The sequence below is a fragment of the Arachis hypogaea genome, chromosome 14, assembly GCF_003086295.3.
Source record: "Arachis hypogaea cultivar Tifrunner chromosome 14, arahy.Tifrunner.gnm2.J5K5, whole genome shotgun sequence".
Classification (NCBI taxonomy): domain Eukaryota; kingdom Viridiplantae; phylum Streptophyta; class Magnoliopsida; order Fabales; family Fabaceae; genus Arachis; species Arachis hypogaea.
In genome coordinates, this window is record NC_092049.1 from 124,624,540 (window position 1) to 124,650,689 (window position 26,150).

The following is a 26,150-nucleotide window of genomic DNA, read 5'->3' on the forward strand; positions in this document are numbered from 1 at the left end:
TAAAGATTTTGGCCGAAAATCAGACCAACGAACCGAACCGGTTGGACCGAATCCAAACCGGACCCAAGGCACATATATAAGGACCAATATTTAGCCATCTAAATTTCATTCATCATCCTTTAACCGAATGAGAGTACGAAGAGTGTTGAATTGGGAAGGAAAGCACAAACCTTTGTCGAACATTTCAATTCCACGTAACTTTCAATCTGAAGCTCCGATTGACGAGTCGTCAGTGGCCACGTGTTCATCTCGGAATTCTCTTCAATTCTATCTAAATAAAGTAGTGAACTATATCTGCAAAAAATCACTGAGTTTTTGTCCAATTGATCTGTGGGTAAGATTGTGTTCTGGTTGATTTGGAGTTCAATTGGGTGGTTTGTAACGAAATTCGGGTAATTAGGTTTGAGGAATTGACATTTAGAAGCTTGGAGCTTGTAAAAGGAGAGGTTTTTATGGTGTTCCGAGCTTAGGGAGGAATCAACCAAGGTATGGTTTTCGTTTCTCGTAGTTAATGTTTAATGTCATGTGAAAACTTAGGCTAGAAGACCTTAAGATAGGAATGAACTGAATGAATTATTGATGGATTGTATATATGGTATAAGATGTGTGGTTTAGTTGTTGTTAATGATTTGATATTGGGGTTATTTGGTTTTAGAAAAAGATTTAATATTGGTATTTGCTTGATTTTGAAACAATTTGATATTGGAAATAACTTGAATGACTGAGATATGTTTGGTTTGGTGGTTAGGACCCTAAAAGTGTAGCAGAAATTCGAGTTTTAGAGGAGATACTAATTTCTATATGTAACACCCTCGCTACCAGAATGTCACGCTTCCGGCTGCGCTACTCTAATAGCAAGAAGTGTTACGATTACTTAATAAACTTAATATTAAAATAGGAGCCTGTGACTTGACACCGTATCGCTGATTTCTTCGAAAACTAGAAATAAATATTTTATCTTAAAACAAACAAACACATAGATTCATATACAAGTTTTCTTACCTAATAGCTTATAAAATATTATACATATAAAACACAAGAACTCCTATCCCTCTTACTAAATTGTAATAATAAAGACAAGGGAAGAAAAATAATCTAATTAATACATCATATAAACCAAAATGCAATATAACTCTTCATAATACTTCTTCATCCGATTCCTGAAAAGGCAAAGCTGTAGGGGGGTCAGAACCTAACCACACGGTCTCACCATAGAGTTTTAGAGTTTGTTATAAGAAGATATTTAGCAAGTAAATTGTTTTTCAAACCCAGTGATTAAATATCTAGAAATCCAAAACACAGTTTTTCCTAAAAAAGAAAATTAAATGTTTTCTAACAGTATGAATGACCAATCTGTTCCAAATATAGGTTCATTAAGTCTATGCTGAACCAGCTTGATTTTTCATACTTTACTAATAAATCAATCAGGAACTAATCACAGCCTTCAACTCAGCGACTCAAACAATTCCACAACCAAATCATCATCTCATGATCAATATCCAAACTCAAAAGTACCACAACAGAAACAAATACAGGCAAAACATACAAGAAAAAAACAGGTATAGATTACAGTTACAGTAAATAACTCAGATAACAGTTAATAACAGATAAGCAATTAGGCAGAACCAAACAAATTCAATCTCAAGCAAAGCATACAAGTGCATATGATGAATGCCTATCCTATGGCTGTTGATATCAACTGTCAGATATGTAGCCATCCCGACATGTTCTCAAGCTCAAAAATATACCATGGGGAGAATCCCCAAGCTGACATGGGGAAGAGAACACCCAAGCTCAATAATTTCCATGGGAAGAGTCCCAAGCTGACATGGGAAAAACAATACCCCAAGCTGACATGAGGGAGATAACACCCTCAAGCTCAATATATTCAATCTTTTCTCATAATTATCAGTTTCATTTTCGATACTAATTCATATCTCATTTTCGCATTCATTCCTCATTGTCATTCAATTATTCAAAAATCATACTCAAAAATCAATCTTCACTCTCATACTCATTCCCATTATACCACTTGTTACTCTCTTCAATAATTCAGATTCAAAATATAATTCATTCTTTTCTAAATAAATCAAGCACCAAACGTAAACTTTTCCTTCATAATTCCCAAAAATCAAATTATAAAATCCTTGAAAATTTAAATATTTCTAAATAACCATTTTTAAACAAAGTCTCCAATTTTTATAAAAATTTGGGCAGCATCTCCTCTAAAATTCGGACTATGCCACCCTTTCTGGGTCCCAACAAAACCATTTCTCAAACCCCTTTTCAACTCAATTTCAAAATCAGAACAATTTCAATATCCCAAACTATTTTCACTTTAAATTCATTTTTCAACAAATCAAGCTCATTTCCAATATTATATTCCTTTCTAGATTCCAACTCATTTCCAACAAAGTCAACTAACATTTTCTCAAACCCTTTCCAACGATTTCAAACCCAAGTCATTCACAATTCTCAAATCATTTTCCGAAGTCAAACTAATTCTAACATCAAAACATTTTCTAATTCTCAAATTATACTTGATAAACCTTCGAATTAGATTTTCAAATTAATCTTTCATTCGCTATCTCAATACCAACTCAATATACAGAACTAGCCACAGTCAAGTAAGCAATCACATTCATTCAAGGCAGTTCAGTTTAATTCATAAGACTTCATAATCACCAAAATTATTTGTTTGCCTAAATATCAATTTATAACAATTCTTAAGAATAAAAAATAAGTTTTAATGAAAACGCCCCTACCTCAATCGCGATTCAACTATGCAACAAAGCTCAATTTTCTTTCGGCCCGCAGTGGCAGTAGCCGCAACCTCAGCAACTCTAATCACGTCACGCAGAAATTGAAACATAATCCTAAAGTATAATGTTGCAAGGACCTTAAAAACATATAACAGAATAGAAGCCATAGAGGTTCGGGACAAGGAACAACTTACTATACTTACGAATAAGTTAGAGAACATAGCAGTGACAACTCCAATGACGATGCAGCAGCTTGACGTCGCATGCAACCGTCCTAGAACTCAGCATGCAAGACTCGTAACTCGATCCTATGACACCAAGACCTCAGATCCTCAAACAACTTAAAACAGGAATACTAATTTAAAGGTTTCGGAATGCATCGCTTACCTAAACAAGGACGAACGGCTGAACTGAAATAACAGTAACTCCGATGGTGGTTCCGGTGATCACCGACACATTCCCAGTGACCTGAACAGCGGTGGAGGAGCTCAACAGCGACGGCGCATGCAAATCGGTGTCGGCAGCAGCTTCTGACGGTGACGGCAGTATTTTTTCGGCGACGGTAGCGGGGTTCTCCGGCACAGGAGCTTGGCGGCGCACCCCCATCCACGACGACGAGGCTCGCGACAGCAGCTGGGCACTGAGGTAAGGACAACTCCACAACTGTTCTCCTCCGACACGGCTCTCTCTCCTTCTCGTGACAACGCCGGCATCATTAGCGGCATGCAGACCGGCGACGACTCCCCACGGACGGCAATTGGGTGGCGCGACTCCTCCTCGCAACTCTCTCAGCGAAAATGCTCTCTCTCTCTCTCTCTCTCTCTCTCTCTCTCTCTCTCTCTCTCTCTCTCTCTCTCTCTCTCTTCCCACCTGGTGGCGACACGACAGCGGCAGTGACGCAGAGCTCCGACGGCGAGGCGTGGCGACACGGCGGCGACGCTCTTCTTCCCTTCTCCTCTCTCTTTCCTTCCCGTTCCCGCGGCTCCCTTTTTCTTTCTTCCCTTTCTTTCTTTCTTTTCTATTTCAGCTGCTACTGTGTGTGTTGTTACTTGTTGGTGTACGTGTGTGTGAGCCGTGGGTGAGAAGGGGTGGGGTAGCTAGGGTTAGGTCTAGATGAAAAATAGGATTTGATTTGGGAATTTTTGGGTTTAATTAGAGTAGGATAGTTTGAATAAAATTGAGGCATAGGATATTAATTTGAACTTTAATTAAATCCTTAAAAATATTATTTGTTGTACCAAAAGACTAATTAATTAAAATCAAATACTTTAATTGAGATTATAAGATAATAAGATTAATTTCCTTTATTTTTAAAACTTAAAGTATTGAACTATATAAAAAATATCAACTATTTAAATTAAATCATATAAAATTCTTATTATTTCATAACTACTAACGTTATAATTTAAATATAGAAAATAAATCAATAATTATAAAATTGGATAAGAATCTTAATCTATTTCAAATTCAATTAATTAAAACTTGTTTTAAATATTCTTTAATAAAGTAATTTCTGAAACTAAAGCTACAAATGAATAATTAAATTTGAAATTAGTTTGTAATAAATCTTTTCAAAAGTTCTGGGTCTTACACTATAAGAATGGGAGTTTTGATTTGAAGTGTTATTTTAAAAAGAAAAAGATTATTATGTGACTTGTGTATTTGAGATTATTTGTTGACCGTCCGTCTGCCGCAAGATATGACTGGGCACTTTAACTCCCCGGATTCTCCCATGGGCATGCATATATATATATGGATTTTGAATATTATATTTGAGTTTGGAGTTTGATTCCATAGAATATTATTGAACTTGGAGTTTGACTCCATGGAATATTATATTTTGATCTTGAAGTTTGATTCCATGGAATATTAAATTATTGAGCTTGGAGTTTGACTCCATGGATATTATTTTTGAGTTTGGGGATGCGCGCATAGAGAGACTGTCCAATGGTTAACTACCAAGACATGTCAGGCTAGCTATATAACCGACAGATAAGACTCATCACCCATAGGACAGACATACATCATGTGCATTTGTATGTTTTTCTTGCGTGTGCATTTTTTTGGTTTGCTTAATTGCTTAACTCTGCTTATCTGCTACTTGTTTTATTTGCTGTAATTGCATCTCTGTCTGTGTTTTCCTTGCTTGAATTACATGTGTATATTTTCTGAGAAACTCCTCTTGGCGGAGGTGTAAGGGGGGGTTGTTCAACCAGTGATTCAGAGGGTTAAAGGAGACAGAAAGTGAAGTGTTAAGTTAAATCTGGATTTAGAACTTGAATACCTTAGATAACTTACCTAATTTCTGGTTTAGTTGGATTTTTAAGATGAATTCTGAGTGTCGGAGTTCTATGAATGCCTCTGGCTTTCCCAGGACCTTTTATATTAACTACGTGGCCACCTTTACCATATTGAGAACCCCCGGTTCTCATTCCATATATATTCTGTTATTTTTCAAATGCAGGTCGAGAGGCACCTCACTGAGCGTTTGGATTTCCTGTGCAAGCGAAGTTTGGTTATTTTGGGATGCTATATTTTGTACTTATGCTATGTATATATGTATATAGATTCTTCTCTGTATATTGTTTGCCCCTCCTAGAGGTTGACTTGGAGAAACAGGTGTTTATTATGTAGTTTGAGTTTTATTTTGGGTTGTATATTGGTTTACGAAATTACAATCACACTTTTGCAATTCCGCACAACTAACCAGAAAGTGCACTGGGTCATCCAAGTAATACCTTATGTGAGTAAGGGTCGATCCCACGGAGATTGTCAGCTTGAAGCAAGCTATGGTTATCTTGTAACTCTTAGTCAGGATATCAATAATTCTCAGATTTAATTGTAAAAAGTACAAGAACATGAAATAAATACTTGTTTTGCAGTAATGGAGAACAGGTTGAGGTTTTGGAGATGCTATATCTTCTGAATCTCTACTTTCCTACTGTCTTCTTCTTCATGCACGCAAGGCTCCTTCCATGGCAAGCTGTATGTTGGGTTTCACCGTTGTCAATGGCTACCTCCCGTCCTCTCAGTGAAAATGTTCAACGCATGCTGTCACCGCACGGCTAATCATCTGTCGGTTCTCGATCATGCTGGAATAGGATCCATTGATCCTTTTGCGTCTGTCACTACGCCCAACACTCGCGAGTTTGAAGCTCGTCACAGCCATCCCTTCCCAGATCCTACTTGGAATACCACAGACAAGGTTTAGATTTTCCGGATCTCAAGAATGGCCGCCAATAATTCTAGCCTATACCACGAAGATTCTAATCTTTAGATTAGAAACCCAAGAGATACACATTCAAGCTTGATTGCATGTAGAATAGAGGTGGTTGTCAGGCACGTGTTCATAGGTGAGAATGGTGATGAGCATCACGGACCATCACCTTCATCCGGTTGAAATGCGAATGAATATCTTAGAATAGAAGCAAGCGTGATTGAATGGAAAACAGTAGTAATTGCATTAATTCATCAAAACACAGCAGAGCTCCTCACCCCCAACCATGGGGTTTAGAGACTCATGCCGTAGAAGATACAATATGAAATGTGTAAAGTGTCATGAGATAGAGATACAATAGCAAAAGGTCCTATTTATAGTGAACTAGTGACCTAGGGTTTACAAAAATGAGTAAATGACGTAAAAATCCACTTCCGGGGTCCACTTCGTGTGTGCTTGGGCTGAGTATTGAAGCTTTCATGTGTAGAGACTTTTCCTGGAGTTAAACACCAGCTTTTGTGCTAGTTTGGGCATTTAACTCCAACTTTTGTGCCAATTCCGGTGTTGAACGCTAGAATTCTGAAGCTGATTTGGAACGCCGGTTTGGGCCATCAAATCTTGGGCAAAGTATGAACTATTATATATTGCTGGAAAGCCCAAGATGTCTACTTTCCAACTCAATTAAAAGAGCACCAATTGGACTTCTGTAGCTCCAGAAAATCTACTTTGAGTGAAGGGAGGTCAGAATCCAACAGCATCTGCAGTCCTTTTTCAGCCTCTAAATCAGATTTTTGCTCAGGTCCCTCAATTTCAGCTAGAAATTACCTAAAATCACAAAAAAACACACAAACTCATAGTAAAGTCCAGAAAAGTGAATTTTAAATAAAAACTAATAAAAATATAATAAAAACTAACTAAAATATACTAAAAACATACTAAAAACAATGCCAAAAAGCGTATAAATTATCCGCTCATCACAACACCAAACTTAAATTGTTGCTTGTCCCCAAGCAACTGAAAATCAAATAGGATAAAAGAAGAGAACATACTATAGACTCCAAAGTATCAATGAAACTTAGCTCCAATTAGATGAGCGGGACTAGTAGCTCTTTGCCTCTGAATAGTTTTGGCATCTCACTTGATCCTTTGAAGTTTAGAATGATTGGCATCTATAAAAACTCAGAATTCAGATAGTGCTATTGATTCTCCTAGTATAGTATGTTGATTCTTGAACACAACTACTCTATGAGTCTTGGCCGTGGCCCAAAACACTCTGTTTTCCAGTATTACCACCGGATACATACATGCCACAGACACATAACTGGGTGAACCTTTTCAGATTGTGACTCAGCTTTGCTAGAGTCCCCAATTAGAGGTGTCCAGGATTCTTAAGCACACTCTTTTTGCTTTGGATCACGACTTTAACCACTCAGTCTCAAGTTCTCACTTGACACCTTCACGCCACAAGCACATGGTTAGGGACAGCTTGGTTTAGCCGCTTAGGCCAGGATATTATTCCTGTAGGCCCTCCTATCCACTGATGCTCAAAGCCTTGGATCCTTTTTATTTTTTACCCTTGCCTTTTGATTTAAAGGGCTAATGACTTTTTCTACTTTTTTTTTTTTGAATTCACTGCTTTTTCTTGCTTCAAGAATCAATTTGATAATTTTTCAGATTATCAATAACATTTCTCCTTTTCCATAATTCTTTCAAGATCCAACAATTTTAACATTCTTAAACAACAAATTCAAAAGATATATGCACTGTTCAAGCATTCATTCAGAAGACAAAAAATGTTGTCACCACATCAAACTAATTCAACTAGTTTCAAAGATGAATTCGAAATCCTGTACTTCTTGTTCTTTTGTGATTAAAACATTTTTCATTTAAGAGAGGTGATGGATTCATAGGACATTCATAGATTTAAGACATAAACTTTAAATTTTATTAATCATGGAACAAGACTCAAAAATAAATATAAGAGTAGACCAATAATAATAGAAGACAGAAAATTAAAAATAGAAATTTAAATGACTCTAAAATAGATTCCTAATAATAAAGGTTATCACAGAGTTAGGACTCAATAACCTTGATTTTGAGAAGTGGATGCTCCCTCAATCTGTAGGGTGTTTGATCCTTCAAGGGAGAGCTTCTGACGCTTCAGCTCCTGTAGCTCACGCCCCTGCTTCTCCTGTTCCTTCAGCAGTTTGCAGAGCATGCAGTTTTGATTCTGCTGTTCTTCCTTAAGTTGTTCCATAGCTTCTTGCAGCTTGGCAACAGATGCTTCTAGGCGGGTCCAGTAGTCAATTTCAGGAAGTTCGGGGAGGAACTCCTGTGCCCTCCTTTTGATAGAGTTATCTTGCATTTGTCCTTCCATTGACTTCTTGGTGATTGGATGTTCAATTGGGATGAATTCATCTACTCCTATCCTCACCCCAGTATCTTTACATAGCAAAGAGATTAAGCTTGGGTAAGCCATTTTGGCTTCAGTGGAGTTCTTGTTTGCAATTGTGTAAATCTCACAAGAAATCAGATGATGAATCTCCACTTCTTTTTCCAGCATAATACAATGAATCATCACTGCTCTTTTGACAATGACTTCAGAACGGTTGCTAGTGGGCAATATAGAACGCCCAATAAAATCCAACCAGCCTCTTGCAACTGGTTTGAGATCTCCCCTCTTGAGTTGGTTTGGGACACCTTTTGAATTGGTTATTCACTTAGTTCCAGGGAGGCATATGTCCTCTGGAACTTGATCCAACCCCTTGTCTACTCTCACCATTCTCCTATTAAAGGATTCAGGATCATCTTGTAGTTTAGGTAGTTTGAAGACCTCTCTTATTTTTCCAGATGGAAGTAAATAATTCTCCCTCTGACCATGGTTCTGTAGGTATGAAAGGCAATTCCAGTCATTCTCTGCTTATCTGTCAGCCACAGATTTGAGTAGAATTCCTGAACCATGTTTCTTCCAACCTTTGTCTCAGGATTGGCTAGAATTTCCCATCCTCTGTTTCGAATTTGCTCTTGGATCTCCGGATATTCGTCTTCTTTCATATCGAATTTAACTTCCGGGATCACTGACCTTAGACCCATTATTTTGTGGTAATGGTCTGCATGTTCTTTGGTTAAGAATCTCTCTTGATTCTAAAAACTCTTTGGAGTATTCTCTTTCTTGCCTCTTGAATTGGTTTGTTTTCCCTTAGGAGCCATGATCTTGATGAGTCTTAGCTTAGTGATCACGGAAAAACACACCAAACTTAGAGGTTTGCTTGCCCTCAAGCAAAAGAAAGGAAAGGGGAGAGAGAGGAGGAGAGGCAAATTCGAATGGTGGAGAGAGGGGGATGGCCGAATGTGTATTTATAAGGGGAGGGGAGGGATTTCGAAAATTTTGAAAGAGATTTGAGAAGATATGGAAAGAATTTGGGAAGATACTTGAGTTTTTGAAGAATATTTGGAAAGGATTTGAAAGAGATTTGGAAAGTAATTTAGAAAATTGTTGAATTTTTGAAATTTAAAGGTGAATGATGAAAATTTGTAACATGTTTATGCAGAAAATTATGGATCAAAACATGAAAGTTTGAAAAAATTTGAAGTGGAAAACAAAATCTCCTTCCCCTGCCTTTCTGGCGTTAAACACCCAGAATGGTATCCATTCTGGCGTTTAACGCCCAATTGTTGGCTGATGAGCGGATAATTTATACGCTTTTTGACATTGTTTTTAGTATGTTTTTAGTAGGATCTAGTTACTTTTAGGGATGTTTTCATTAGTTTTTATGTTAAATTCACATTTCTGGACTTTACTATGAGTTTGTGTGTTTTTCTGTGATTTCAGGTATTTTCTGGCTGAAATTGAGGGACTTGAGCAGAAATCAGATTCAGAGGTTGAAAAAGGACTGCTGATGCTGTTGGATTCTGACCTCCCTGCACTCAAAGTGGATTTTCTGGAGCTACAGAACTCGAAATGGCGCGCTTCCAATTGCGTTGGAAAGTAGACATTCAGGGCTTTCCAGAAATATATAATAGTCCATACTTTGGCCAAGAATAGACGACGTAAACTGGCGTTCAACGCCAGCCTTCTGCCCAAATCTGGCGTCCAGCGCCAGAAAAGGATCCAAAACCAGAGTTGAACGCCCAAACTGGCACAGAAACTGACGTTCAACTCCACAAATGGCCTCTGCACGTGCTACACTTAAGCTCAGCCCAAACACACACCAAGTGGGCCCCGGAAGTAGATTTATGCATCAATTACTTACTCATGTAAACCCTAGTGACTAGTTTATTATAAATAGGACCTTTTACTATTGTATTAGGCATCTTTGGATTACCTTATGATCCTTTGATCACGTTTTGGGGGCTGGCCATCTCGGCCATGCCTGGACCTTCACTTATGTATTCTCATACGGTAGAGTTTCTACACTCCATAGATTAAGGTGTGGAGCTCTGCTGTTCCTCAAAGATTAATGCAAAGTACTACTGTTTTCTATTCAATTCATCTTATTTCGCTTCTAAGATATTCATTCGCACTTCAACCTGAATGTGATGAACGTGACAATCATCATCATTTCCTATGAATGCGTGCCTGACAACCACTTCCGTTCTACATTAGAATTGAATGAGTATCTCTTAGATCTCTTAACCGGAATCTTCGTGGCGTAAGCTAGAATGATGGCGGCATTCAAGAGAATCCAGAAAGTCTAAACCTTGTCTGTGGTATTCCGAGTAGGATTCAATGATCGAATGACTGTGACGAGCTTCAAACTCGCGATTGTTGGGCGTTAGTGACAGACGCAAAAGGAGGGTGAATCCTATTCCAGCATGATCGAGAACCGACAGATGATTGGCCGTGCTGTGACAGAGCATGTGAGCATATCTTTCACTGAGAGGAGGGGATGTAGCCACTGACAACGGTGATGCCCTTGCATAAAGCCAGCCATGGAAAGGAGTAAGACCGATTGGATGAAGATAGCAGGAAAGCAGAGGTTCAGAGGGACGAAAAGCATCTCCATTCGCTTATCTGAAATTCCTACCTATAATTTACATAAGTATCTCTATCCCTATTCTATTATTTAATATTCGAAAACACCATTATCACTTTATATCTGCCTGACTGAGATTTACAAGGTGACCATAGCTTGCTTCATACCAACAATCTCCGTGGGATTCGACCCTTACTCACGTAAGGTATTACTTGGACGACCCAGTGCACTTGCTGGTTAGTTGTATCGAAGTTGTGACAATTATGAATTAAGATCAAAGCACCAAGCTTTGGAGCCATTACCAGGGATTGTTCGAGCCTGGACATCACAATTTCGTGCACCAAGTTTTTGGCGCCGTTGCTGGGGATTGTTTGAGTTTGGACAACTGACGGCTCATCTTGTTGCTCAGATTAGGTAATTTTCTTTTCGTTTTCTTTTCAAAAATTTTTCAAAAATATTTTCAAAATTTTCTCATCTGTTTTCGAAAAAAAAAATAAAAATATTTTCAAAAATTTATTCAAAATTTTTAAGAATGAATTCTAGTGTTTCATGAAGCATGTTGAAGCCTGGCTGGCTGTAAGCCATGTCTAAACTTTTTGGACTGGGGTTTCAACTTGTCATCACAAATGAAGAGATTCTCACACACTGAGTTGCTCTATACATGAAAAGTATCCATACCTGCTGAAGCTTGGCTGGCCATTGGCCATGTCTAGTGTTTTGGACCGGAGCTTTCTTTGAAAGCTTGGCTGGCTAGTGAGCCATGTCTAATTCCTGGACTGAAGCTTTAGACTAACATGGCAAGATTCCTGGAATTCATATTAAAAATTTTGGAATCCTTATTTTTCTTTTTCAAGACTATTTTCGAAAAATATAAAATAAAAATCCAAAAAAATTAGAAAATCATAAAAATCAAAAATATTTTTGTTTCTTGTTTGAGTCTTGAGTCATATCATAAGTTTGGTGTCACTTGCATATGCATCTTGCATTTTTCGAAAATTTCATGCATTCATAGTGTTCTTCATGATCTTCAAGTTGTTCTTGGTAAGTCTTCTTGTTTGATCTTGATGATTTTTTGTTTTGTGTCTTTTCATGTTTATCATATGCATTCTTGAATTCTTAGTGTCTAAGCATCAAAGAATTCTAAGTTTGGTGTCTTGCATGTTTTCTTTGCATAAAAAATTTTTTTCAAAAATTATGTCTATGATGTTCATCTTGACATTCATAGTGTTCTTGGTGTTCATCTTGACACTCATATCATTCATGCATGCATTCATTGTTTTGATCTAAAAATTTCATGCATTGCATCTTTTTTGTGTTTTTCTCTCTCATCATAAAAATTCAAAAATAAAAAAAAATATCTTTCCATTTTTCTCTCATCAAATTCGAAAATTTGAGTTGACTTTTTCAAAAATTTTTAAAAATCAAGTTGTTGCCAATGAGTCAAATCAAATTTTCAATTTGAAAATCTTATCTTTTTCAAAATCTTTTTCAAAAATCAAATCTTTTTCAAAATTCTTAGTTATTTTCGAAAATTCCAAAAATATTTTTCAAAAATCTTTTTCTTATTTTTCCATCAAATTTTCGAAAATAACATAGTCAATTAATGTTTTGGTTCAAAAATTTGAAGTTTGTTACTTGCTTGTTAAGAAAGATTCAAACTTTAAGTTCTAGAATCATATCTTGTGATTTCTTATGAATCAAGTCATTAATTGAGATTTTAAAAATCAAATCTTTTTCAAAACTAATTTCAATCATATCTTTTCAAAAATATCTTCTTATCTTATCTTTTTCAAAAAAAAAAATATCTTTTCAAAATATCTTTCCTAACCTCCTAACTACTTATCTTTTCAAAATTGGTTTTCAAAATTTGTTTCAACTAACTAACTAACTTTTTGTTTGTTTCTTAACTTTTTCAAAACTACCTAACTAACTCTCTCTCTCTAATTTTCGTTAATATCTCCCCCTTTTTCAAAAATTTCTTTTTTATTAATTAATTATTTTTATTTTTAAATTTTAAAAATTTTTCGAAAATTTCTAAACATTTTTCAAAAACCATTTTTCAAAAATCACTAACTCTTTTTCAAAATAAATTTCGAAAATTATCCCTCCCCCATCCTATTCTATTTATTCATTCATATCCTAACATCTCATCTCACATCTCTTCCATCCGTACAGTTGCATCTCTTCCTTTACATCACATTCTTTGTCTCCCCCTCTTTTCTTCCACCCACAAAGGGATCCCTATACTGTGGTATAAAGGATCTCTATTATTATTATTATTTTTCTGTGCCTTCTTCCTTGTCATATGAGCAGGAGCAAGGATAAGAACATTCTTGTGGAAGCAGATCCAGAACCTGAAAGGACTCTGAAGAGAAAATTAAGAGAAGCTAAAATACAACAATCCAGAGATAACCTTTCAGAAATTTTCGAACAGGCAGAGGAGATGGCAGCCGAAAATAATAATAATGCAAGGAGGATGCTTGGTGACTTCACTGCACCTAATTCCAATTTACATGGAAGAAGCATCTCCATTCCTGCCATTGGAGCAAACAACTTTGAGCTGAAACCTCAATTAGTTTCTCTGATGCAGCAGAACTGCAAGTTTCATGGACTTCCATCTGAAGATCCCTTTCAGTTCTTAACTGAATTCTTGCAGATATGTGATACTGTTAAGACTAATGGAGTAGATCCTGAAGTCTACAGGCTCATGCTTTTCCCTTTTGCTGTAAGAGACAGAGCTAGATTATGGTTGGATACTCAACCTAAAGACAGCCTGAACTCTTGGGATAAGCTGGTCACGGCTTTCTTAGCCAAGTACTTTCCTCCTCAAAAGCTGAGCAAGCTTAGAGCTGATGTTCAAACCTTCAGGCAGAAAGAAGGTGAATCCCTCTATGAAGCTTGGGAAAGATACAAACAGTTGACCAAAAAGTGTCCTTCTGACATGCTTTCAGAATGGACCATCCTGGATATATTCTATGATGGTCTGTCTGAGTTATCTAAGATGTCATTGGATACTTCTGCAGGTGGATCCATTCACCTAAAGAAAACGCCTGCAGAAGCTCAAGAACTCATTGACATGGTTGCTAATAACCAGTTCATGTACACTTCTGAAAGGAATCCTGTGAGTAATGGGACGCCTATGAAGAAGGGAGTTCTTGAGGTTGATACTCTGAATGCCATATTGGCTCAGAATAAAATATTGACTCAGCAAGTCAATATGATTTCTCAGAGTCTGCATGGAATGCAAGCTGCATCCAACAGTACTCAAGAGGCATCTTCTGAAGAAGAAGCCTATGATCCTGAGAACCCTGCAATAGCAGAGGTAAATTACTTAGGTGAACCTTATGGAAACACCTATAACTCAACATGGAGAAATCATCCAAATTTCTCATGGAAGGATCAAAAGCCCCAACAAGGCTTTAATAATAGTGGAAGAAACAGGTTTAGCAATAGCAAACCTTTTCCATCATCCACTCAGCAACAGACAGAGAACTCTGAACAAAATGCTTCTAATTTAGCAAATCTAGTCTCTGATCTATCTAAAGCCACTGTAAGTTTCATGAATGAAACAAGGTCTTCCATTAGAAATCTGGAAGCACAAGTGGGCCAGCTGAGTAAAAGGATCACTGAAATCCCTCCTAGTACTCTCCCAAGCAATACAGAAGAGAATCCAAAAGGAGAGTGCAAGGCCATTGACATAAGCGCCATGGCCGAACCTGTGAGGAGAGGAGAGGACGTGAATCCCAAGGAGGAAGACCTCCTGGGACGTCCAGTGATCAATAAGGAGCTTTTCTCTGAGGAACCAAAGGACTCTGAGGCTCATCTAGAGACCATAGAGATTCCATTGAACCTCCTTATACCCTTCATGAGCTCTGATGAGTATTCCTCTTCTGAAGAGAATGAGGATGTTACTGAAGAGCAAACTGCCAAGTTTCTTGGTGCAATCATGAAGCTGAATGCCAAATTATTTGGCATTGATGCTTGGGAAGTTGAACCTCCCTTGTTCATCAATGAACTAAGTGATCTGGATCAACTGACATTGCCTCAGAAGAGACAGGATCCTGGAAAGTTCATATTACCTTGTACCATAGGCACCATGATCTTTAAAGCTCTGTGTGACCTTGGTTCAGGTATAAACCTCATGCCCCTCTCTGTAATAGAGAAACTAGGAATCTATGGGGTGCAAGCTGCTAAAATCTCACTGGAGATGGCAGACAGCTCAAGAAAACAGGCTTATGGACAAGTAGAAGATGTATTAGTAAAGGTTGAGGGCCTTTACATACCTGCTGATTTCATAGTCCTGGATACTGGAAAGGAAGAGGATGAATCCATCATCCTAGGAAGACCTTTCCTGGCCACAGCAAGAGCTGTGATTGATGTTGACAGAGGTGAAATAGTCCTTCAATGGAATGAGGACTCCCTTGTGTTTACAACTCAAGGAGCTCCCTCTGCAACCATGGAGAGGAAGCTGAAAAAGCTTCTCTCCAAGCAGAGTCAACCAGAGCCCCCACAGTCAAACTCTAAGTTTGGTGTTGGGAGGCCACAACCAAACTCCAAGTTTGGTGTTGAACTCCCATATCCAAACTCTAAGTTTGGTGTTGGAGAGTCTCAACAAAGCTCTGCACATCTGTAAGGCTCCATGAGAGCCCACTGTCAAGCTATTGACATTAAAGAAGCGCTTGATGGGAGGCAACCCAATGTTTATCTAATTCTTATTTTTATTGTTTTTCATGTTTTCTTAGGTTCATGATCATGTGGAGTCACAAAATAAACAAAAAATTCAAAAACGGAATCAAAAACAGCAGAAGAAAAATCACACCCTGGAGGAGCATCTGCCTGGCGTTCAAACGCCAGAACAGAGCATAGTTCTGGCGCTGAACGCCCAGAATGGGGGAATCCTGGCGCTGAACGCCCAGAACAAGCATGGTTCTGGCGTTCAACGCCAGAAATGGCAGCAAATGGGCATTGAACGCCCAAAATGGGCACCAACCTGGCGCTGAACGCCCAGAGTTGTGTGCAAGGGCATTTTGCATGCCTAAATTGGTGCAGGGATGTAAATGCCTTGACACCTCAAGATCTGTGGACCTCACAGGATCACCTCAGGATCTGTGGACCCCACAGGATACCCACCTACCTTCACTCACTCTCTTCTCTCTTCTCAATCATCCTCTATTCCCAATAAACAATCATCACTTCTGTCTTCCATTTACCACTCACACCCATACACCCACTTACCTTCAAAAATTCAACATCTCTTCCCCACCCAATCCCACCCATATGACCGAATACACACAGCCATCCATCTCCTCCATATCCTCTTCTTCTTCTATTCTTTCTTCTTTTGCTCGAGGGCGAGAAACATTCTAAGTTTGGTGTGGTAAAAGCATAGCTTTTTTGTTTTTTCCATAACCATTGATGGCACCTAAGGCCAAAGAGGCCTCTAGAAAGAGGAAAGGGAAGACAAAAGCTTCCATCAAGGGTCTATAGCTCAGTGGTAGAACATTTGACTGCAAATCAAGAGATCCCTGAGACACCTTAGGGGATACATTTTCTTCCACACAATTATTGGAAGCAACTAAGGGTGGAACATCAAGAGCTCTCCATCATCTTTCATGAAATAAGAGAAGATCAAAAAGCAATGAGGGAGGAGCAACAAAGACAAGGAAGAGACATAGAAGAGCTCAAGGACATCATTGGTTCCTCAAGAAGGAAACGCCACCATCACTAAGGTGGATTCATTCCTTGTTCTTATTTCTTCTGTTTTTCATTTTCTATGTTGTGTGCTTATCTGTGTTTGTGTCTTCATTACATGATCATTAGTAGTTAGTAACTATGTCTAAAAGTTATGAATGTCCTATGAATCCATCACCTCTCTTAAAATAAAAACTGTTTTAATTCAAAAGAACAAGAAGTACATGGGTTTCGAATTTATCCTTGAACTTAGCTTAATTATAATGATGTGGTGACAATGCTTCTTGTTTTCTGAATGAATGCTTGAACAGTGCATATGTCTTTTGAAGTTGTTGTTTAAGAATGTTAAATATGTTGGCTCTTGAAAGAATGATGACTAGGAGACATGTTATTTGATAATCTGAAAAATCATAAAAATGATTCTTGAAGCAAGAAAAAGCAGCAAAGAATAAAGCTTGCAGAAAAAAAAAAGAAAAAAAGAAGAAGAAAAAAAATAGGCGAAAAAAAAATAGAAAGAAAAAGAAAAAGCAAGCAGAAAAAGCCAATAACCCTTAAAACCAAAAGGCAAGGGCAAATAAAAAGGATCCCAAGGCTTTGAGCATCAGTGGATAGGAGGGCCTAAAGGAATAAAATCCTGGTCTAAGCGGCTAAACCAAGCTGTCCCTAACCATGTGCTTGTGGCGTGTAGGTGTCAAGTGAAAACTTGAGACTGAGCGGTTAAAGTCAAGGTCCAAAGCAAAAAAAAGAGTGTGCTTAAGAACCCTGGACACCTCTAATTAGGGACTTTAGCAAAGCTGAGTCACAATCTGAAAAGGTTCACCCAATTATGTGTCTGTGGCATTTATGTATCCGGTGGTAATACTGGAAAACAAAGTGCTTAGGGCCACGGCCAAGACTCATAAAGAAGCTGTGTTCAAGAATCATCATACTGAACTAGGAGAGTCAATAACACTATTCGAAATCTGAAGTTCCTATAGATGTCAATCATTCTGAACCTCAATGGATAAAGTGAGATGCCAAAACTATTCAAGAGGCAAAAAGCTATAAGTCCCGCTCATATGATTGAAGCTCTGTTTCATTGATAGTTTGAAATTTATAGTATATTCTCTTCTTTTTATCCTATTTTGATTTTCAGTTGCTTGGGGACAAGCAACAATTTAAGTTTGGTGTTGTGATGAGCGGATAATTTATACGCTTTTTGACATTGTTTTTAGTATGTTTTTAGTAGGATCTAGTTACTTTTAGGGATGTTTTCATTAGTTTTTATGTTAAATTCACATTTCTGGACTTTACTATGAGTTTGTGTGTTTTTCTGTGATTTCAGGTATTTTCTGGCTGAAATTGAGGGACTTGAGCAGAAATCAGATTCAGAGGTTGAAAAAGGACTGCTGATGCTGTTGGATTCTGACCTCCCTGCACTCAAAGTGGATTTTCTGGAGCTACAGAACTCGAAATGGCGCGCTTCCAATTGCGTTGGAAAGTAGACATCCAGGGCTTTCCCGAAATATATAATAGTCCATACTTTGGCCAAGAATAGACGACGTAAACTGGCGTTCAACGCCAGCCTTCTGCCCAAATCTGGCGTCCAGCGCCAGAAAAGGATCCAAAACCAGAGTTGAACGCCCAAACTGGCACAGAAACTGGCGTTCAACTCCACAAATGGCCTCTGCACGTGCTACACTTAAGCTCAGCCCAAACACACACCAAGTGGGCCCCGGAAGTGGATTTATGCATCAATTACTTACTCATGTAAACCCTAGTGACTAGTTTATTATAAATAGGACCTTTTACTATTGTATTAGGCATCTTTGGATTACCTTATGATCCTTTGATCACGTTTTGGGGGCTGGCCATCTCGGCCATGCCTGGACCTTCACTTATGTATTCTCATACGGTAGAGTTTCTACACTCCATAGATTAAGGTGTGGAGCTCTGCTGTTCCTCAAAGATTAATGCAAAGTACTACTGTTTTCTATTCAATTCATCTTATTTCGCTTCTAAGATATTCATTCGCACTTCAACCTGAATGTGATGAACGTGACAATCATCATCATTTCCTATGAACGCGTGCCTGACAACCACTTCCGTTCTACATTAGAATTGAATGAGTATCTCTTAGATCTCTTAACCGGAATCTTCGTGGCGTAAGCTAGAATGATGGCGGCATTCAAGAGAATCCGGAAAGTCTAAACCTTGTCTGTGGTATTCCGAGTAGGATTCAATGATCGAATGACTGTGACGAGCTTCAAACTCGCGATTGTTGGGCGTTAGTGACAGACGCAAAAGGAGGGTGAATCCTATTCCAGCATGATCGAGAACCGACAGATGATTGGCCGTGCTGTGACAGAGCATGTGAGCATATCTTTCACTGAGAGGAGGGGATGTAGCCACTGACAACGGTGATGCCCTTGCATAAAGCCAGCCATGGAAAGGAGTAAGACCGATTGGATGAAGATAGCAGGAAAGCAGAGGTTCAGAGGGACGAAAAGCATCTCCATTCGCTTATCTGAAATTCCTACCTATGATTTACATAAGTACCTCTATCCCTATTCTATTATTTAATATTCGAAAACACCATTATCACTTTATATCTGCCTGACTGAGATTTACAAGGTGACCATAGCTTGCTTCATACCAACAATCTCCGTGGGATTCGACCCTTACTCACGTAAGGTATTACTTGGACGACCCAGTGCACTTGCTGGTTAGTTGTATCGAAGTTGTGACAATTATGAATTAAGATCAAAGCACCAAGCTTTGGAGCCATTACCAGGGATTGTTCGAGCCTGGACATCACAATTTCGTGCACCATTGGCCATTATGGGCGTTTAACACCCAGCCAGGTACCTTGGCTGGCGTTAAATGCCAGAAACCCCTTTATCACTGGGCGTTTTGCTGAACGCCCAGAGTGCCCTTTACTGGCGTTTTCTTGCCAGCAAGCTCCTATTCTCTGCTTTTTGCACTGAATCCTTCTGTAACTCTGTGAATTCCTTCAATTTTGATGATCAACCTTGAAGAAAATGTATATCAAACTTCTATTAAGTAAAATAATTAACCTGCCAATGGCTGGGTTGCCTCCCATCAACTGCTTCTTTATTGTCTTTAGCTGGACCTTTACTGAGATTCATTCAAGCCTCAGTTTTGAGCATTCTTGCTCAAGATTGCTTTCAAGATAATGTTTGATCCTCTGTCCATTAACAATGAACTTTTTGTCAGAATCAATGTCTCAAAGCTCAACATATCCATATGGTGACACTCCTGTAATCACATATGGACCCCTCCACCGGGATTTCAGTTTTCCTGGGAATAATCTGAGCCTAGAGTTGAAGAGCAAAACTTTTTGTCCTGGCTCAAAGACTCTGGATGACAATTTCTTGTCATGCCACTTTTTTGCTTTTTCCTTATAAATTTTTGCATTTTCAAAAGCATTGAGTCTGAATTCCTCTAGCTCATTTAGCTGGAGCAATCTTTTTTCACCAGCTAACTTGGCATCCAAGTTTAGGAATCTGGTTGCCCAGTAGGCTTTATGTTTCAGTTCCACGGGCAAATGACAGGCCTTGCCATACACAAGCTGGTATGGAGAGGTTCCTATAGGAGTCTTGAATGCTGTTCTATACGCCCACAGAGCATCATCCCAGCTCTTTGCCCAATCCTTTCTACGGACAATTACAGTCCGTTCTAGGATTCTTTTTAGCTCTCTATTAGAGACTTCAGCTTGCCCATTTGTCTGTGGATGATACGGAGTTGCTACTTTATGGCTAATTCCATATCGGACCATAGCAGAGTATAACTGTTTATTGCAGAAATGAGTGCCTCCGTCGCTGATTAGTACTCTGGGAACACCAAACCTGCTGAAGATGTGCTTCTGGAGGAATTTTAGCACGGTCTTAGTATCATTAGTGGGTGTGGCAATTGCTTCTACCCATTTAGATACATAGTCTACTGCCACCAGAATGTAAGTGTTTGAGTATGATGGTGGGAAAGGACCCATGAAGTCAATACCCCATACATCAAACAATTCAATCTCTAAGATCCCTTGTTGAGGCATGGCGTAACCATGAGGCAAGTTACCAGCTCTTTGGCAACTGTCACAGTTACGCACAAACTCTCGGACATCTCTATAGAGGTAGGCCAGTAGAAGCCACATTGGAGGACCTTAGTGGCTGTTCGCTCACTTTCGAAATGTCCCCCATACTGTGATCCATGGCAATGCCATAGGATCTTTTGTGCTTCCTCTCTAGGTACACATCTGCGGATCATTCTGTCTGCACATATCTTAAAGAGATATAGCTCATCCCATAGGTAGTACTTGGCGTCAGAAATTAATTTTTTTCTTTGCACCCTGCTGTACTCCTGGGGTATGAACCTCACAGCTTTATAATTTGCAATGTCTGCAAACCATGGTGCTTCCTGAATGGAAAAAAGATGCTCATCTGGAAAGGTCTCAGAGATCTCAGTAGGAGGAAGGGACGCCCCAGCTACTGGTTCTATCCGGGACAGGTGATCAGCTACCTGGTTCTCTGTCCCTTTTCTGTCTCTTATTTCTATATCAAACTCTTGCAAAAGCAACACCCATCTTATGAGCCGGGGTTTTGAATCCTGCTTTGTGAATAGGTATTTAAGAGCAGCATGGTCAGTATACACAATCACTTTTGACCCTACTAAATAGGATCTAAACTTGTCAATGGCATAGACCACTGAAAGTAACTCTTTTTCTGTGGTTGTGTAATTCTTTTGTGCGTTATTTAGAACACGGCTAGCATAATAAATGACGTGCAGAAGCTTGTTATGCCTCTGTCCCAACACTGCACCAATGGCATGGTCACTGACATCACACATTAGTTCGAATGGTAAAGTCCAGTCTGGTGTAAAGATGACTGGTGCTGTGACCAGCTTGGCTTTTAGGGTCTCAAACGCCTGCAGACACTCTGTGTCAAACACAAATGGCATGTCAGCAGCTAGCAGGTTGCTTAGAGGTTTTGCAATTTTTGAAAAATCTTTTATGAACCTCCTGTAGAATCCTGCATGTCCCAGAAAGCTTCTTATTGCTTTTACATTGGCAGGTGGTGGTAATTTTTCAATCACCTCCACCTTGGCTTGATCCACCTCTATTCCCTTGCTTGAAATTTTGTGTCCAAGGACAATTCCCTCAGTCACCATAAAGTGACATTTCTCCCAGTTTAAGACCAGGTTAGTCTCTTGGCACCTTTTCAGGACAAGTGCTAGATGATCAAGATAGGAGCTGAATGAGTCTCCAAATACTGAGAAGTCACCCATGAAGACTTCCAGGAACTTCTCTACCATATCAGAGAAGATGGAGAGCATGCACCTCCGAAAAGTTGCAGGTGCATTGCACAGACCAAAAGGCATTCTTCTGTAAGCAAATACGCCAGATGGACAGGTGAATGCTATTTTCTCTTGATCTTGAGGATCCACTGCAATTTGATTATAGCCTGAATAGCCATCCAAAAAGCAGTAATAGTCATGACCTGTTAGTCTTTCTAGCATCTGGTCTATGAATGGTAAAGGAAAATGATCCTTTCTGGTGGCTATATTGAGCCTTCTGTAGTCAATACACATGCGCCACCTTGTAACTGTTCTTATAGGAACCAATTCATTCTTTTCATTATGAACCACTGTCATGCCTCCCTTCTTAGGGACAACTTGGACAGGGCTCACCCAGGGGCTATCAGAAATAGGATAAATAATCCCAGCCTCTAGTAACTTAGGGACCTCTTTCTGCACCACTTCCTTCATGGCTGGATTTAGCCGCCTCTGTGGTTGAACCACTGGCTTGGCATTATCTTCCAATAGGATCTTGTGCATGCATCTTGCTGGGCTAATGCCCTTAAGATCACTTATGGACCATCCAAGAGCTGTCTTGTGTGTCATTAGCACTTGAATTAGTGCTTCCTCTTCCTGTGAATTTAAAGCAGAGCTTATGATCACTGGAAAAGTGTCACCTTCTCCCAGAAATGCATACTTCAGGGATGGTGGTAATGGTTTGAGCTCAGGTTTGGGAGGCTTATCCTCTTCCTGAGAAATTTTCAGAGGTTCTTTTATTTCCTCTGGTTCCTCCTGATCAGGCTGAACACCTTTAAAGATGTCCTCTAGCTCTGATTCGAGACTCTCAGTCATATTGATCTCTTCCACCAAAGAGTCAATAATATCAGCGCTCATGCAGTCATTTGATGTGTCTGGATGCTGCATAGCTTTGACAGCATTCAACTTGAACACATCCTCATTGACTCTCAGGGCACTACAAGAAAACACGTCTATTGCCACGCTTTTAAAGCGTGGCGAAAAGCTGAAAAAAGTGTGGCGATAGCTTTTCACCACGCTTTTTGAGATACCGCCACGCTTTTGAAAGGGTGACCTATCAAAGGGTGGCGGTTGCTCTATCGCCACGCTTTTGGTGACCTATCGCCACGCTTTTTCTTTTGCCACACTTTTTACAACTGGCCACCCGTTAAAACGTGGCCGTATGTGGGAGATATGGCCACGCTTTAAAAGCGTGGCCATAGGGAGAGATACGGCCACGCTTTTAAAGCGTGGCCATAGCAAGATATACAGCCACGCTTTAAAAGTGTGGCAAAAGCCTTGTTAAATTAAAAAAAAAATTCTTTTCCTTACTTGATCTTCATTACTACACTATAAATTTTCAATCCTTTTTTATTACCAATCCTACAAATATAGTATGCAATTTTTGTTACAAGATAAATCAAACAATAGTTAGTGACATATATAATTTACTGTAATTGTTTTATACATTAAAAACTAAAACTCAAATACAAAATAAATCTTGAGTTCAAATTCCAAAACTAAAAACCGAAAAAAAAATACAGAAACAATACAAGTTAGAACTGCTCACAATATATCAAATTACACTAATAGAAATGATCATCAACCTAAATACTTAGTAAAAGATCATAATCAACCTAAAACTGCTCCACTTTGTGCATTAAGCGTTCAAGTTATCCATTCCAATACTAGCCTACAGCAAAATATCAAGAACAAATTGAACCAACTAAAACGATATATATAAAAATATTATAAGAAATAATCTAATTTATGCATGCATTAACAATTCTAAATTAAACCAGGTTCACATTCTACTATAAAAATTCATCAACATTATGCTAATAGGAATAAAACAAAATGTATTGAAGCAAATTCAGCTACTTGAGGTCCAAAATTTCACAACTTCCTTTAGCTAGAAACAAAGCAGAAAATGTATTGAAGACTTTGAAAATAGAATTGCTGCATTTATAATCTAAAGACTCAAACCCATAAAAGAATTGCTGCATTTATAATCTAAAGGGAGGAAATTACAATATTGGACCTACCCAAAAGCTTCAACCTATTTGAATTCTTTTGGAATGTATCTTCTAGCTTTCTCTGCCTTCACAAGATGGAGTTAATACAAGGAACTGATAAACAAAGAAACAGAACAGTTAATGAAAGAAACAATTCCCATTTCCCACAAATTAAAGTTGAACATACATAAACAACACTTAGAGAAAGATTCATTGTTACAATTTTGCAGACTTAATGAATTACCTTCCTCTAAATACCCATGGATGAGATATGACAAGTGTTTGTCCATGTCAACTAGGAATTGTGACAACAAGAGAAGAAGGCTTCAAAAGATTACACCAACACCATACTTTCAATTTCATGGTAATAAACTTAAAGGCCTACAAGCTACAATGCCATTGAAATTATTTGTAGTAGTAGTGTTGAATACCATGTTAAAAACCAAAAGCTACCAATCTAAACTTCTCAACCTACCCATTTCCCACCAAAATTATTCAGAAATAATAATCAAAATAATTCACCATGCACTCTAATTTCCAACAGAAAATGTTTAAAGATAATGCTTAATGGTGGGTGCTTCAGCGTGAACTTACGAGCTACATTTCTTCAATCTGTAATCAAAATAATTCTTCATTATGTCATTCACATTAGGGGTGCGAGAAAGTTTACAAGCTGCGAAAAAAGAAAACCGATAAGAATAAAAATACTGATCCAATAATTTCAAAATGACAAAAAGGTTTCTACCGTTTGAAGAAAAATTGTATTGAGTAACAATTATATCAACTTGCTTGTAAAGGAATTAAATTCATGTTGGTTATATAAAATCGATAAGAATAAAACTAATGTATATAAAATAATAGCACTACCTTGCCCAGATGGGTGATAAATTCACATGGGAGCAAATTAAATTCATGTTGGTTATATAAAATTCCTAATTATTGTTATAAAAGAAGAGTTCAATTAAGAAGCTATTTTTATAGCCAATTTCAACTAATATGCTAACTTTTTCAATGTACAATTAAAAAGGGCATTAATGTCTTTTTGTTTATAATTATGTATTAGTGTCATATCCTTCGTTCTAATAAGCACAACCTTAATATCTCTTTATCTTCTATTATGAAACATTGTACTCATCAAAGAGGCAAAGACAACAATATAAAGATGTGTTTGGTAAATGAAGAGTTTGAAGGAGAAGGGACGGGAAAAAAAAGAGTTGGTGAATAAAGTAGAATTGAAACCCAATCCTTTTTCACTCAAAAAGGCAAACTTGTAATCACAGCCTTAAAACAATTTAAAGGTGGTTTTTCCTTGTTTGTACAGTAAACTAAACTCAAAACTGAGAAAGAAAAAACTCAAACCTGAATGACATGGTTTTTGAAGCTGACATTCTCTTTCTCCTTGCGGGTTCTGTACTCAATGTAGAGAATGCTTATGAAATAAGCAGTCCAACTACAACAAAGAGAATAATCCCAGTTAGTTAGTTAGTTTCAACAATTATGAAATGAATTGAAACTGTTTTGTGTATATACCTGATTTGAGGCACAGTTGAACCAAGTATCATAAGCAGAACCACCATGCCAGAGAAGACTTTTCAAGGAGGAATGTGAACCTGAACCACCACCTTCTTTTTCCAACTCTTCTCTCTCTTCTCTTTCAATTGTTTCATTCAGGCTTGACATCATGGTTTCTTCACCTCCTTGCTTCTGTCTTGACATTGTTTTTATGGTGATAAAGATCTGAAGAAGAAGAAGAAGAAGAAGAGATCACATTAAACAGTGTTAAAATCAAGACATGTACCAAACCCCATGATCAAAACACAAAAAGGATATACTGAACCGTGTATGATAAACAGTAAAAGCTACCTAATCTTAGTCAATAATGTTGCTTTGTGATGAAAGGAAAGGTTTTTCCTTTTCTTTTTCTCCTCTCTTGCTGCTGATTGACAGAGAAAATCATAGGCTTTTTTCCCACTCTGATCCTACTGCCAAATAGAATGAAGGCCTTAAATCCTAAAAATTATAACATTAAATTAATTTTATAACAATAATTAGGCTTGATAAAAATACCCATGTTGGTCTTCAAATTAAATTAATTAACATACCTTCCTAAAACTACATGGGAGCAAAATGAATAACCAGCATAAATCTGAAAATATTATCAATTCATCATTCAATCTATTGTGACAGC

The 26,150-nt window shown here is 38.1% G+C and overlaps 1 non-coding gene across 1 annotated transcript; it reads right to left on the reverse strand.

Annotated features, from left to right (window-relative positions):
• Positions 1 to 13,794: 13,794 nt before the first annotated feature.
• On the reverse strand, positions 13,795 to 13,902 carry LOC112745946 (small nucleolar RNA R71). The gene has a single exon (XR_003173850.1). It is a non-coding gene; the product is annotated as a small nucleolar RNA R71 (small nucleolar RNA).
• Between the last annotated feature and the right edge of the window lie 12,248 nt (positions 13,903 to 26,150).